At 53.6% G+C, this 13,311-nt stretch overlaps 3 non-coding genes across 3 annotated transcripts; all 3 read right to left on the bottom strand.

Annotated features, from left to right (window-relative positions):
* Window positions 1–720: 720 nt before the first annotated feature.
* TRNAT-AGU (transfer RNA threonine (anticodon AGU)) lies at window positions 721–794 on the bottom strand. Its single transcript has one exon. It is a non-coding gene; the product is annotated as a tRNA-Thr (tRNA).
* Window positions 795–2,543: 1,749 nt separating this feature from the next.
* On the bottom strand, window positions 2,544–2,637 carry TRNAI-UAU (transfer RNA isoleucine (anticodon UAU)). Its single transcript has 2 exons — window positions 2,600–2,637; window positions 2,544–2,579 (listed from the first exon to the last, which is right to left on the bottom strand). It is a non-coding gene; the product is annotated as a tRNA-Ile (tRNA).
* Window positions 2,638–10,149: 7,512 nt separating this feature from the next.
* Window positions 10,150–10,239, bottom strand: TRNAY-GUA (transfer RNA tyrosine (anticodon GUA)). The gene is given in 2 exon segments: window positions 10,150–10,185; window positions 10,203–10,239. It is a non-coding gene; the product is annotated as a tRNA-Tyr (tRNA).
* Between the last annotated feature and the right edge of the window lie 3,072 nt (window positions 10,240–13,311).

Genomic DNA, 13,311 nt, shown 5'->3' with positions numbered 1-13,311 from the left:
GGGGAGGGGCTGAGGGAAGAGCCTGGGAGGGGGAGGAGGTGGGTGAAAAGGGGAGGGGGGCTCGGGGCTGGGACTGGCGCCTGCCTCGGATGATCCCACTGCCTCAGGCGCAGGGACCTTGGCAGCCGTGGGGTGTGTCAGGGAGAGAAGCTGGAGGAGCAGGAGCAAGTTTGGGTTCAGGGGGCGGCTGCTGGGCCTCTGAAGCAGGCGACGAGCAGTTGGCAGCAGCTCTCTGTGCCGGGCACGTGCTCCCGGCCTCCTGGAGATATTGAGCCTCCCTCTGTGGCTGGGCTGGGGAGCCAGGCCCCTGCAGGCAGTCTGGGGGCAGCGGGAATTTGGGCATCAGGTCACCCCATTAGGGTGAACAAACATTTTGTTACTAACTCTTTGGACAGCTCCGCTTGCTGCGGGGGAAGGAATTCTCTCTTCTTAACTCTGTGCCCTCAGGAAGGGACCAAACCAAGGGAGGCCGGGCCCCACCTGGGGACTCCAACCTCAATCCTGAGACCAAGGGGTTTACAAGCCAAATAATCAAAGTTTGCTGCACTTCTCCTTCCCACAACCCTGCAGAACCTCAAAGGCCACAGACCCAGCCACTGGGGGAGCTGTGCACTCCTCTCCCATCAGCCTTTTCCTGAACCAGCAGCTCCATGGGTGGCCAGGGGAGGCCTCTTCTGTGTCCCAGAAGAAGCTAGGAAAACGTGAGCAAAGGCTGAAACAAGACACCACTGGGAGTTGAACCCAGGATCTCCTGTTTACTAGACAGGTGCTTTAGCCAGCTAAGCCATGGCGCCCTCTGGAGACTACTTGGTAAAACTGTTCTATTTTATGGTCCCAGACAACACCTTTGCCTCCCAAAGTGCAGCCATTCCCCATTTCCCTCCCGCCCTGGCAATGGCTGGCTCTCTGGGCACAGAAGGCTACAGCTCAGTGGGCAGAGGCTCTAACGTGCACATCTCCCCCAGCCGCTGGGACTGTAGAGTTGGCCTTGAGGTTTGGTACAGTTGGGAGAGGGAGAAACGCAGCAAACATTGATCATCTGGGTTGGAGTTGTGGAAACCATTTCATATTTAGCTAGAAGCCATCTTGTATAACAGAAACCATTTCAGCTCCTTGCTTCTGCACATAGACCAGAGTGAACTTTCTGTCACCCGGTGTGAGAGGCCTACAGGATGGGCTACTGGAATGTGCTAATTGAGCTGGTTGAGAGAGACGCTTCACTCCCTCGCACTCTATCTTGCTGAGAACGGTTTCGCTTTTCTAAGTTTCATTGATGATTTCTGTAATTGGATGCCCTGACACCAGACTGTTTGGTTAAGGGTATTAAGATACTAGGGTTGATTGTATTAGCAGCCTTGCTGGGCCCGGCTCTGCTGGGAACACGTTTGGCACTTTGTGCCTTATTGAGCAATAAAGCTGTTTATTAGCCGCCAAACCAGAGAGGAGCTTTTGCTTCAACAGAGACCCCGGGGAGGCCGGCTTCCCTTGGTTTGGTCCCGTCCTGAGGGCACAGAATTAACAAGAGAGAATTCCTTAACCCCACAGCAATCAGAGTCGGCCAAAGGGTTAGTAACGGAATAGTTTCCCAAGTTTAAGCTCAGGCAAAAAAAACAAAAACAAAAAAAAACCCTCTGTGGTGTTGTGGTCATTGTGTTTTTTTAACATGCAGCAAGTCCTTAGTTCAAAGGCAGGTAGAGACACAGGCTCTGGAGGTGCCTTTTCTGATGGGCCAGGCATGTTCTACTCTGAGCCAGGGGGCTTGGGTAGCTTGTGTCTGTAGTTAGAGTCGTGCAGAGGAGTTCTGGTTGCAGGGGAGTTCTTCTTCCACTTCTCTTTCCCCTTTTCCTTCTTCTTGCTGGTCTCCTTCTTGGACCCCAGTTTATATAGTGAAAATTGAGTCCTGTGAGTTCAAAGCTCACCTGGAGCAGTGGTTGTTAGTCCCTGCTGTGTTGCACCCTTGCATTGGTTCCCAGAGTCTTTGGGATCATGCCCCCTCCTTTTTGACTTTTAAAAAACCCTCACGCCCTCCCTCCAAAATAGCACAAAAAAAAAAGAACGTGATGGGGGGAAGGGCTGAGTCACCTAATGCCCCCCCTGGAATTTCTTCAGGCCCCCCAGTTTGGGACCCCATGCCTTGCAGTGAACGCTGGGGGAGCTGGGATTCCACCCCAGAGGATGGGATCAGTGAAAATTCCCACTTCACAGATTATGGCTTCCTCACAGTGAATGCTGGGTGGCCAGGATCTGAGGCCAAGGGGCACAGAGAGGGTTGGACCCTTGACCTGCTTTCTGCCAGGGTCTTGTTGCCCATCTTCCCCATCTCCATCAGCAGCCGCAGCCCCTTTCAGCCACTGGGTCAGCCCAGGAAAAGAAGCGGGAAATGGGACAAAGTAGCTTGTCTCTGTTCATGAGCTTCTCCAGTGGCTGAAAGGGACGGTGGCTGCTGATGGGAGCGGGGGGAAGAAAATGGGCAACAGAGACCCTCCTCTGAGCTCCCCCAGCGTTCACTGGAAGGGGCCAGACCAGCGGGGACTAAAAGCCACTGCTCCAGGTGAGGTTTGAACTCACAACCTCAGCATGTCTCCCACAAGCACTGCCTTATAAGTACTGTGCACTGACCCATTGCGCCACTGGAGCAGCTCTCAAAAATGTTTCTTTAAAGTCTTTATATTGAAAAAGTCAAGAAGCACAAAGTGGAATTGAACAAGTGGGGCCAGAAGCTCAGTTCTGAAGTATTAGGCTATGTCTAGACTGCAGGCTTCTTTCGAAATTGAAAGCCACCCGGAACTGCTTCTGCCAGGGCATGGGGGCAGCATTTCCTTCCGGGTGCTGCCTGCCTGCCCTTTGCAGAGACGCGTGGTGAGAGGGACACTCCTGAACACCCGTTGCTCTGCTCCTGCAGCTGCCTTTGCTGTCCCTCGAGGAAGTAAGCAAGGCATTGCAGTGCTGCTTTGGAGTGCTCAGCTTCCTGGGACACCCCAGCAGCTTTTTTCTTTTGAGGTTTTTCGCTTTGAGACCCTTTTTTTTGGCATGGAGCCAGAGCTGCCCCTGGGCAGGCGATGGCCCCACACCACCATACTGCAGCTGTTGCTGCATCTGCATGACACTGTCATGAGGCTACTTCCCGAGCTGGACCCAGACCAGAGGTACGAGGGGCTCCTCCGTCAAGCAGCCGCACTGCCCTTGCCTCCAAACTTTTTCGTGGACAGGCGTGTTTGGAGGTTTGACACCAGCTCTGACTGGTGGGACTGGCTCGTGATGGAGATCTGGGATGACCAAGACTGGCTACGCAACTTCAGGATGCGAAAGACCACTTTCCAGGAGCTGTGTACCTGGCTCGCCCCTGCTCTGCAACGGCAAGACACCCACCTGCGGCCCGCCATCCCCCTGGAAAAGAGGATCGCCATTGCCCTCTGGAAGCTGGCAACCCCCGACAGCTACCGCTCCGTGGGACACCAATTTGGCGTGGGCAGGTCTACTGTAGGATCCATCCTGATGGAGGTAAGTCATTGTCTGGGGACAGTCACAGTTTGGGGTGGGGGGAAGGGAGACTGTCAGGAAGGGCCAAGTGGAGTGGGAGTGGGAGGGAGCTCCTCCACTCACCCTGAATTGTTGGGGGGGGGTTCTGAGGAGGGGATTCCCGGGGTGTTTGAGAGGGAAGGTGGGCGGTGGGTTCTCCTCCTAAGAGATAAGGCACCCCTTCTAACATTTTGTTGTCTGTCTCGTTCTGCAGGTGGTGAGGGCCATCAATTCGGAGCTGCTCAACAGGCTCATCTGTCTACCAGATCTGGACAGCGTCATGGCCGGCTTTGCTGCCCTCGGCTTCCCGAATTGCGGAGGAGCGCTCGATGGGACACACATTGCAATCCGTGCACCGCCCCATCGAGCAGCCCAATTCATCAACAGGAAGGGCTACTTTTCTATGGTGCTCCAGGCCCTGGTCGACCATCGTGGCCAGTTTTCGGACATTTGTGTTGGGTGGTCAGGGCGGGCACACGATGCCCGGATCTTCAGAAACTCGGACCTCTACCGGAGGCTTCAGGCAGGAACATTTTTCCCCCATCGCGAGTTTGCAGTTGGGGATGTGCACATGCCGGTGTGCATAGTGGCTGATGCCGCCTATCCCCTGATGCTGTGGCTGATGAAACCCTACACCGGCCACCTGGATGCGAGCAAGGAGCAGTTTAATGCTCACCTTAACCGGGCTCGCAACCAGGTGGAATGTGCGTTTGGATATTTAAAAGACAGATTCCGGTGCTTGCTCACACGCCTCGACATGGGGGAGAGCAACATCCCTGCGGTGGTGGCCGCGTGTTGCGTCCTCCATAACCTCATGGAGAGGAAAGGGGAGGCCTTCCTACCAGAGTGGGGTAGAGGTGCTGATGGCCAGGAGAGGCCCTTTGCCCAGCCCCGGACAGCTGCCATCCGCCAGGCTCACCGGTCTGCTGTTGGCATCCGGGAGGCCCTCCGGGAGCAATTCTCCAGTGGAGGCCACTGACTCTACTGAGGGGCTTCTGCCTGGGGACTGGGCCCTGGCCCAATAGAAGCTTCCCTCCACAACCCGTCTTCTGACCCTGTTTGGACACATCAGTAACACCAGGGTGTGTTGCAAAATAAAATGTTCTGTTTAATTTTTGTACATATTCTCAAACAATAGTATAAATGTAGCAAACATAACAATTTTTTTTTTCATTTTTGTTGTTGAAAACACTATTTACAATAAAGAAACATTTTGTTGAACCCTTTGTTTGTGCTTTAACTGGGGTGATGGGGGTTCTTGAAACCTGGAGGGGGGAAGGGGACTGGAAACCTGGAGGGGGGAAGGGGATCAGGTTGCACGGGGCTTGCCAGATTTCCCTCTCCTGCCTGGGCCTCGTGTTTGGGGTGCTCCACGGCTACGGGATCGGGTGGTGCACCTGTCGGTTGGCTGGCTGGGGTGCTCTTGGGACGTGGAAGCCTGGGGGAGAGGAGGACCAGGGGGAGAGAGGGGCTGGGGAACTGTGGGGGCTGGGGGAGAAGGAGGTTCAAGGGGGGAAAGGGATGCTGTTGTGGAAGGGGGGTTTGGTGGGGTGGGGTCATGGGGTGCTGGAGGAGCAGGACCAGGCACAGGAGCAGGCAAGCCGCAGACCTCCCTGAGAGTGGCACACAGGGACGTGCGCTGCAGGACCAGCTCGTCCATGAGCCAGTCACGTCAGCGATCCTCTGCCTCCGCCCTCTCTCGCATGATGGAGTTGAGCTCCTGCACGGCCTCCACGTGCTGCCTGAGGATGTCCGCATAGACACGCCTGTGTCTGTGGCTCCCATGTCCCCGAGATGGAGATGGAGGTGGGGCTGGGGTGCTGCGGCCCTCTTCCACGGCTGGTCCGGCTGTGGAGGAAAAGAAGAAGACACAATCAGTCCTAAAAACTGGACTCTGTAGCACTTAAAATACTAACAGGATGGTTTATTAGGGGATGAGCTTTCCTGGGCCAGACCCACTTCCTCAGATCAGAGTAACACGGCTACATTTCTATCCCAATCAGTCATGTGTGCAACAGCTGTCCAAAAGGGCATGCCTTCTCCCTTGAGACAGGGGAATCAGACATTCTGAAGGTTACACTGTGTGTGTGTGACCTGGGCATCAGCCTGAGCATGACAGGTTTCCCTTGTGCATCACCCACTGTGCACCCACCTACCTCCCCCCCCCCCCCCGGGTGTGACACAACCTCACTGCACTCACCTGCTGCTTCCTCTCCTGCGCCAGATGACGCCTGGGAGGCCTCTGGGGTCTGGGTGACTGGCTCCAGGGTGAGGGTCGCCGTCTCCTCACTGTCCTCCTCCTCTGGGACCATGTCCCCGTCTCCAGACTGCTCTGGGTCCTGCTCTGGAGCGTCCACCATGGGGTCTGCCAATCCAGACTGTACGAACCGCCGTGGTGTGCGTGCTTCTCCACTGCCACCCAGGATCTGGTTCAGCTCGGGGTAGTAGGGGCAGTAGTGGGGGGCTGCCCCAGAACGGGAGCTCTCCTCCCTGGCCTTGACGTAGCCCTGCCGCAGCTCTTTTACTTTGGAGCGCACCTGGTCCTGGGTGCGGGGGTAGTGGCCCTTCTGGGCCAGGGCTTCAGCCATGCGGCCATAAATATCAGCGTTTCGCCGCCGGCTTTTGAGGGCCTGTAAGGCCTCCTCCTCTCCCCAGAGCTCCAGCAGGCTCTTGATCTCTGGGCCAGACCAGGATGGTGCCCGGCGCTTGGAGCCCTTGGCTGGGTCCTCAGAAGGCTCTCTGGAAGGGCCAGGACGGTCTTGGGGCTGGGACATGCTGCAGCAAAGTTGCCGTGTGCTCTGGCTCCTTGTCTGCAACAAGTGTCTGTGAGGGTGCGCCTGTCCCTTTAAGGAATGGCTGCAGCCAGGAACCACAGACGTGCAACCCATGGCCCAGATTGTCCAACAGGGCTTCTTCCTGGAGGCCAATACTTTCGAAAAAAAGGGCTCCCCCCGTCCACACTCACTTACTTTCGACGGATCTCCCGCGAAAAAGGCGTTCTTCCTCGTAGAATTAGGTGTACCGCCGTCGAAAGAAAAGCCGCATTCTTTCGATTTACTTTCGAAAGAACACGGCTTGAGTCTGGACGCAGGGGAAGTTCTTTCGAAAAAAGGCTACTTTTTTCGAAAGAACCCCTGAGTCTGGACACAGCCTTAGAGAGGCAAAGGGAGAGTCAGAGAAGCGGCTGCTGGATGCTCTGCGTGGCCCAGGGATCCGGACAAAGAGCTGTGCTCATGTTTTCTGCCATAAAGCTTTGCTTCTGGGCAGTTTGGCTACGATTGAGGGCTTCCTGCCTCCAGGAGAGGATGGGAAGCAGTGTAAGGCAGCCTGCAGATGAAGCACTCACTCAGGCCCATTTTGGGACGGTTAAAGGGAAACCTCCCTGAGGAGCTCAGCTGCTTCCTCCTCAGAGTGCACTGGTTGGCAACTGAACGCAGGTCAACTGCTTGGAAGGGAGCAATGCTCACCACTATACCACCCATGCCTGCACCTTTGTGCTCTAGGTGAGAGGGGCCTGCGTGGTTTGGGGTAAAGCATAACTTCTTGGCCATTTGGACAAGATCAGGAGTGGTGATGGGGGGTAGTGGCTGCCTTGCACTCTCCATGACATGAAGAGCTGGGAGGGAGAGAAGTCCCAGAGGTTTCTGGGTGGGAGAGTGCAGCTTCTCGACTCTTGGGCTAAGTGCAAGAGCAGCGAAGGGAGAGGCAGGGAAGTGGCTACGGGCGCTCTGAGTGACCTGGGGATCCAGCCCAAGAGCAGTTCTTGTGTTTTTTGCCGTAAAGCGTTGCTCCTTGGCCATTTGCTTAAGATCGAGCACTTCCTGCCTCTCGGCGAGCCATGTCACAGGCACAAGCCCCCAGAGTCTACACAGCAATTCCGTTATTTTGAAATAATTCTGAAGTAACAGACGGCTTATTCCGACTTCTGCAAACCTCATTCTACGAAGAATAAAGCCTGTTCCAAATTAGCTATTTCAAAATAAGGCGTCTGTAGATGCTTCACTGCTGCTATTTTAAAATAGCCCCTCTCTAGGGCTATTGCAAGTTATTCCTCCTGCAGCTCTTACTTGAGATAACTCTTCTATATTAGAGGAGCCTTCCTCGGACTATTCTGAGGTTTCCCTGCAGTGCAGACGTGCTATTTCGAAAGACGCGATCTTGGAATAACTATTCCAGAATAGCCTATTCCGAAGTAAATGTGCCATGTAGAAGTAGCCAGAGAGATGAAGCAGCTGGATGGAAGCCAGGAGAGCAGAGGCCAGTCTGAGACCTGAGTGCCCAGGTACCCAACACAGGTTCCCTGTCTAGGTCCCATGGTGTGAGGGGCAGTGCTCAGGACTCTGAATCCTGCAATCTGAGATGAATTCTCAGTAGGACTTGCTGGGGCAGGCTGGATTGGTGTGAGGTCCTTGCACTCCATGATTATGTCTACACTTGTGGCTTCTTGTGTGAGTAATATGCAAATGAGGCTAAGCGTGGACTATTGCCAAGCCTTATTTGCATAGCTAATGAGCCATCATATTTGTGGAAGCGTCTCTTGTCTCAGAAGGAGCTGTCTACACTGCCCCTTTTTGCGCATCAAAAACCCTCTTGCGCAATGCTGTTCTTCCTGAAAATAATGGGTGTAACGGCATTGCACAAGAAGGGGCCGTGTAGACAGCTCCTTCTGGCGCAAGAGCCTCTTCTGCAAATATGGCGGCTCATTAGCTATGCAAATGAGGCTCAGAGATATTCCACGCTTAGCCTCATTTGCATATTACTCACACAAGAAGCCGCGAGTGTAGACATAGCCCAGGGGTTTTGGCTTCCTTGTCCTGAGGTTCACCAAGGGCAGTTTTGCTTGTCTGAGGCCCAATGGAGCTTGGGCTCCAGACTGATCAGACATGTGGTCAGGTGCCTGAATCCATCACAGCTGCAGGGCAGCTCAGCCCGTGCTGTAGGCAGCCAGACTGTGAGCAGCACAGAGGGTCAGGAGAGGGGATTTGTATATTTGGAGAAGGGTCCTGGCTCCCAGCCATGCACCTTGGCACAAAGACCAACGGCCCCTGCACAAAGTGCATTGTGGGAATGAGAGTTGGGGCAGCAGGAAAGGGGCCGGCCCCTCAGCACCAGCGAGCAGGTGGGAGGGAATCCTCCCCCATCTCGTGTGCGAAGGGAGCACTAACCCACTTGCAACTCATCTCTAGTGCTCTTGCCTCCCCCAGGCCTAGCGGCTTTGTGCTAGAGCCATTTGTGTGTGAGAGGGATGAAAAGGAACCCCCAGACATCGAACCCAGCCCTGGAAGAAGTTGGTATCACAGGGTATGTCTACACTACCCCGCTAGTTCGAACTAGCGGGGTAATGTATGCATACCGCACTTGCAAATGAAGCCCGGGATTTGAATTTCCTGGGCTTCATTAGCATAAAGCCGGCGCCGCCATTTTTAAAAGCCGGCTAGTGCGAACCCCGTGCCACGTGGCTACACGCGGCACGGGCTAGATAGTTCAAACTACGCAGTTATTCTGAACTATCTGTACGCCTCGAAGGAAACATTTAGAAACATCGGAGGCAAGTCTGTCAGGGATGGCTCTTGACCCTTCCATGAGCATGGGGAGTGGACTAGATGACCTCTCAATGTTCCCTCCAGCTCTATGAGATGGTTTATCTCCTTATAAAAAGCATCTGTGGACACTCTCTTGTGCAAGAAAGCTCTAATGGCTGTTTTAGGCACAAGAAATCCCTCTTGCCTGTGCACACTGCCTTCTTGTGCAAGAAGCCCTCTTTTCCAATGGTTTACTGTACATTTTCTTGCGCAAAAATGCACATGCAGCGTAAACACTCTGCTAGTTTTTGCATAAGAACAGCCGTTCTTATGCAAAAAGCCTGCAGCATAGACATAGCTGTGCAGTGTGAAAAAACCTCACAATAACAAGCTCAAACCAGCAGGTCCCACTGAGATTTGAATTCAGATTGCAGGATTCAAAGTCCTGAGTACTGCCCCTTACACCATGGGACCTACCCAGTGACCTGTACATGGGCATTGGGGACACAGTTTTCTGGCTGGCCTCTGCACTCCTGGCTTTCCTCCTGCTGCTTCATCCCTCTGGCTATGACTACATGGCACATTTCTTTTGGAATAAGCTGGTCTCGAATAGTGATTCCAAAATAGTTTATTTCGAACTAGCACGTCTACTCTGCAGGGAAACCTCAGAATAGTCTGAGGCAGGCTCCCCAGTGTAGACGAGCTGTCTCAGAAGAATAACTCAGAATGTCCCCAGGAAGGGGCTAGTTCAAACTAGCAGCAGTGGCCCATCTACACAGGCCTTATTTTGAAATAGCTAATTTGGAACAGGTGTTATTCTTCGTAGAATGAGGTTTGCAGAAGTCGGAATAAGCCATCTGTTACTTCAGAATTATTTCAAACTAACGGAATTGCTGTGTAGACTCTTGCATTGTTGTTGTGGAATAACGGCCATTGTTCCAAAAGAACTTTTGTGTGTGGACAGAACCTGCGCAGCCCAAGAAATGTGATTGGCAGCTCATCCCCACCATTATTTTGTCAATTGCAGTGCAGGGTTCTGAAGACATGGACCCAAGGTAACCACCTTGGTTGCCTTCTGCTAAGGCCAGGCTGGAGGGAAAAGAATCACTCCTTCGAGCCGGAGTTGAACCAGCAACCTAAGGATCACTTGCCAAGCACACACTACAGTCCTCCGCTCTGCCAGCTGAGCTATCGAAGGGTGCTTGATAAATGCTGGTTTGTCCAGGTTATTCCTACTGCAAGTCTCAGGGCAACTGCTCCCCCAAGTAGATGTCATTGCTGATGAGGGGCAGAGGAGCACAGGGGCTGTCACAGGTACTTCACATGCAGACAGACCCCCTGAGTGAAACCTGAGCTACATCCATCCATGTCACAGCAAAAGGAAGAAAGTTGGGTTCTTCTCATGTGTCTTCTTTGTTCTAGAGTCTCTAGGGGTGCGGAAGGGTCAGGTCCACAAAAAAACAAATCAATTGAATGAACCTTGGTCTAGAAGCACCCCTGAGGGTTTCCTTCTATCTTTGGCCTGGAAAGGTCATCTGTAACAATGTGGTTTCTCTGTAACCCTATTGGAAGGCCTGTAGCTATTCAGCAGGTCTAAACTAAAGCCTTCTTCTGCAGCCAGACTCAAGAGCAGCAGCAATTAGCTGTAAAGCCTGGAGTCACATACTCATATTCCAGCTAAATGACACTGAAATAGTGTCACACTAGGCTGTGAGAAGGGGATCCTGTCCTAATGGCACCCACTGGTACCAGATAAGAAACAGACCTCAAGATGGGTAGAGAAAACTTACTTAACTCTCACTTAGGACACCTGAGGTTTTAAGCAAACACCCCTCCCCCCCCCTTACCATCTGCACCTAACATCAGCCTCAGAATTTGCTAAGAAGGGGTCTGGAGAGCAGGAGATGATGACTGTGAAGCCTCTTTTTCTCACTCACAAACAGAACAGAAGCTGAGCCCTTACTGAAAGAGTCAGGAAACTCTCACCCCAGGTGGGACTCAAACCCACAATCTCTGGCTTAGAAGGCCAATGCCTGGTCCATTAGCCCACTGGGGAACACAGGGAAGGCTGCCAGAGACAGAAATTCACCCTTCTAAGGGTATGTCTAGACGCCAGGGTTTTGTCGACAGAAGTTTTGTCGACAGATACTGTCAACAAAGCTTCTGTCGACAAAGAACGTCTAGACTACATTCAGTTCTGTCGACAAAGCAAGCTGCTTTGTCAACAAAACCCTGTAGTCTAGACACAACCCTACAGGCAATAACACCTTCTGTCGACAGAATTCTGTCGACAAAAGGTGTTATGCCTCATAAAATAAGGTTTACCAGCGTCGACAAAACTGCTGAGTTCTGTCGACGTTATGTCGACAGAACTCAGCGGTAGTGTAGACGCAGGTATAGTTTTGTCGACAAAAGTCCACTTTTGTCGAAAAAACCCTGTAGTCTAGACACACCCTAAATGTCACTTCTTCAACTTTTAGGTGCCTGATTGAGCCCTTTGCAGAAGCCAGATGCACCGGAAGGGCTGATCGCATCCCCACTGAAAATGAGCTCTCGGTAGGTATCTGCAGCTGGCTCCCAGTCATGGGTGAAAATCGACACCTTCACATTTTGTCTCCCTTCAGAAGCCAGGGGCTTGTCTCCCACAGCCGCAGCCTCCGCAGGGAGCCGCACTGGCACTCACTGCTCCTGGGGAAGGGAGCAGGTCCCACGGTGGCTGGGGCTTGCAGGGAATGGCCAGTTGTTACTGAAGGGGGAGGATAAAACGCAGCCACATTGTGGAGGGTGCAGGAGAGCGGCTGGGGCTGCCGTGGGACAGCCCTGGGGGAGCTCTGCAATGTGACCCTGGCTCCCAAGGCAGCAAGTGCAGAATCTCCCCCTGGCGAGCGAGCGAGCGAGAGAGGCTCCGACCGGCCTGGTTTGAATCTGGCTGAAGGGCTGGACGCCCCCACTGCTGGAGTGTCAGAGCCCCTGTCAACCTGCCCTGTGTTTGTCCCCTCCCCCACCAGGAAGGAAGGGCAGGGCCCACACACCCACCAGGAGTCTCAGGCACATCTCTTGCACCCAGAGCACTGACATGGCACCCAGAGCACTGAGATGACCATGGAGCAGGTCTCGGTGGCCAGTGTGTGGTACCCAGGGCTCTCTCCTGTGAGCTGTGACCCCCCCCCCCATGGGAGTTTCACACAGAGGTCTTGGGACCACAAGCTTCCTGTCACTCCCATCATGCAACAGGGGCAGGTCCAGCCTGTTCTGTGAAAGCTGCTCTGGAAATCAGAGAGCAGCTAAAGGGACTCTGGTGGGATTTGAACCCACAACCTTTGTATGACTAGTCTGGCTCACCCTGATTTCTACAGCTTAAAAATCCAACACCCTTGCTATTGCACTGTAGCTCACAGCACCCCTCCTTGCTTTTCTCTGCTTTGCAGCAGGGCAATTGCTGGGGTAGAAAAAAAGGAAAGCTGAGCCAGAGGAACACACGCTCCCCCTCCCACACTCAGACCCCCCCCATACCCAGCCCCCTGCCCAGAGTCTCAGCTGTGGCTTAAACCTCGTTCCAGAGAAAAGAGGCCAATGCAAACAGCCCCCTGGCAGCGAGGGAGTCAGCACGTCGGTGGGTGGGGCAGGGATCTGGGGGCAGATCTTGGCTCTAACTCACTGAGTGACCTTGGCCTGTTCAGTGAATCTCTACCTGGCTCTATGGCCCTGTCTGTACAGCAAGGACAGCAACACTCACAGCCCCACAGAAGGATGCTAGTTTGATACTTCACCCCAGGGCCCAGCAATGAGCCCCCCCACCTTCCCCTGTACTCTGGGAGGCAGGTTTGCTGTGTGAATTCTGTGGGGCAGGTGCCATCAGGCCCAGGCACTGGGATTATTTACCAGTTTCCCTGGCCCTCTGACACTGCTAAGATCAGGGCTGAGTGGTTCAGGTTTTCGATTAGAAAGCCAATAGATTAAGCAGGTTCACAAAATCCACTAGTTCTGTAGCCCCAGAAGAGTAAATGTGAACCACAGTCCTGCCTGTCCCTTCCCCTCACGCCATGGGGGCTGGAACGCCAGAGGAGTGAGGTGTCTTAGTTGGGGGCCACATCACAGAGGGCTGGGGGCCTTTGGAGGAGTTTCTTTGTGTCTCACTTTTGTGGTCCCTGATTTTTCTGCGGGTCAGTGGCTCCCGACCCAGAAAAGGTTCCCCGCCCCTGCCATAAATAAAGCAACATTGAAACCTTGTGTGCTGGCTGTAATGTTTTCCTTTCTTTAAAATGAAGTT

This window comes from Pelodiscus sinensis, unplaced genomic scaffold (assembly GCF_049634645.1).
Source record: "Pelodiscus sinensis isolate JC-2024 unplaced genomic scaffold, ASM4963464v1 ctg46, whole genome shotgun sequence".
NCBI classification, from domain to species: domain Eukaryota; kingdom Metazoa; phylum Chordata; order Testudines; family Trionychidae; genus Pelodiscus; species Pelodiscus sinensis.
Note: the sequence above shows the minus strand (reverse complement) of the source record. Positions and strands in the feature narration are given on the sequence as shown.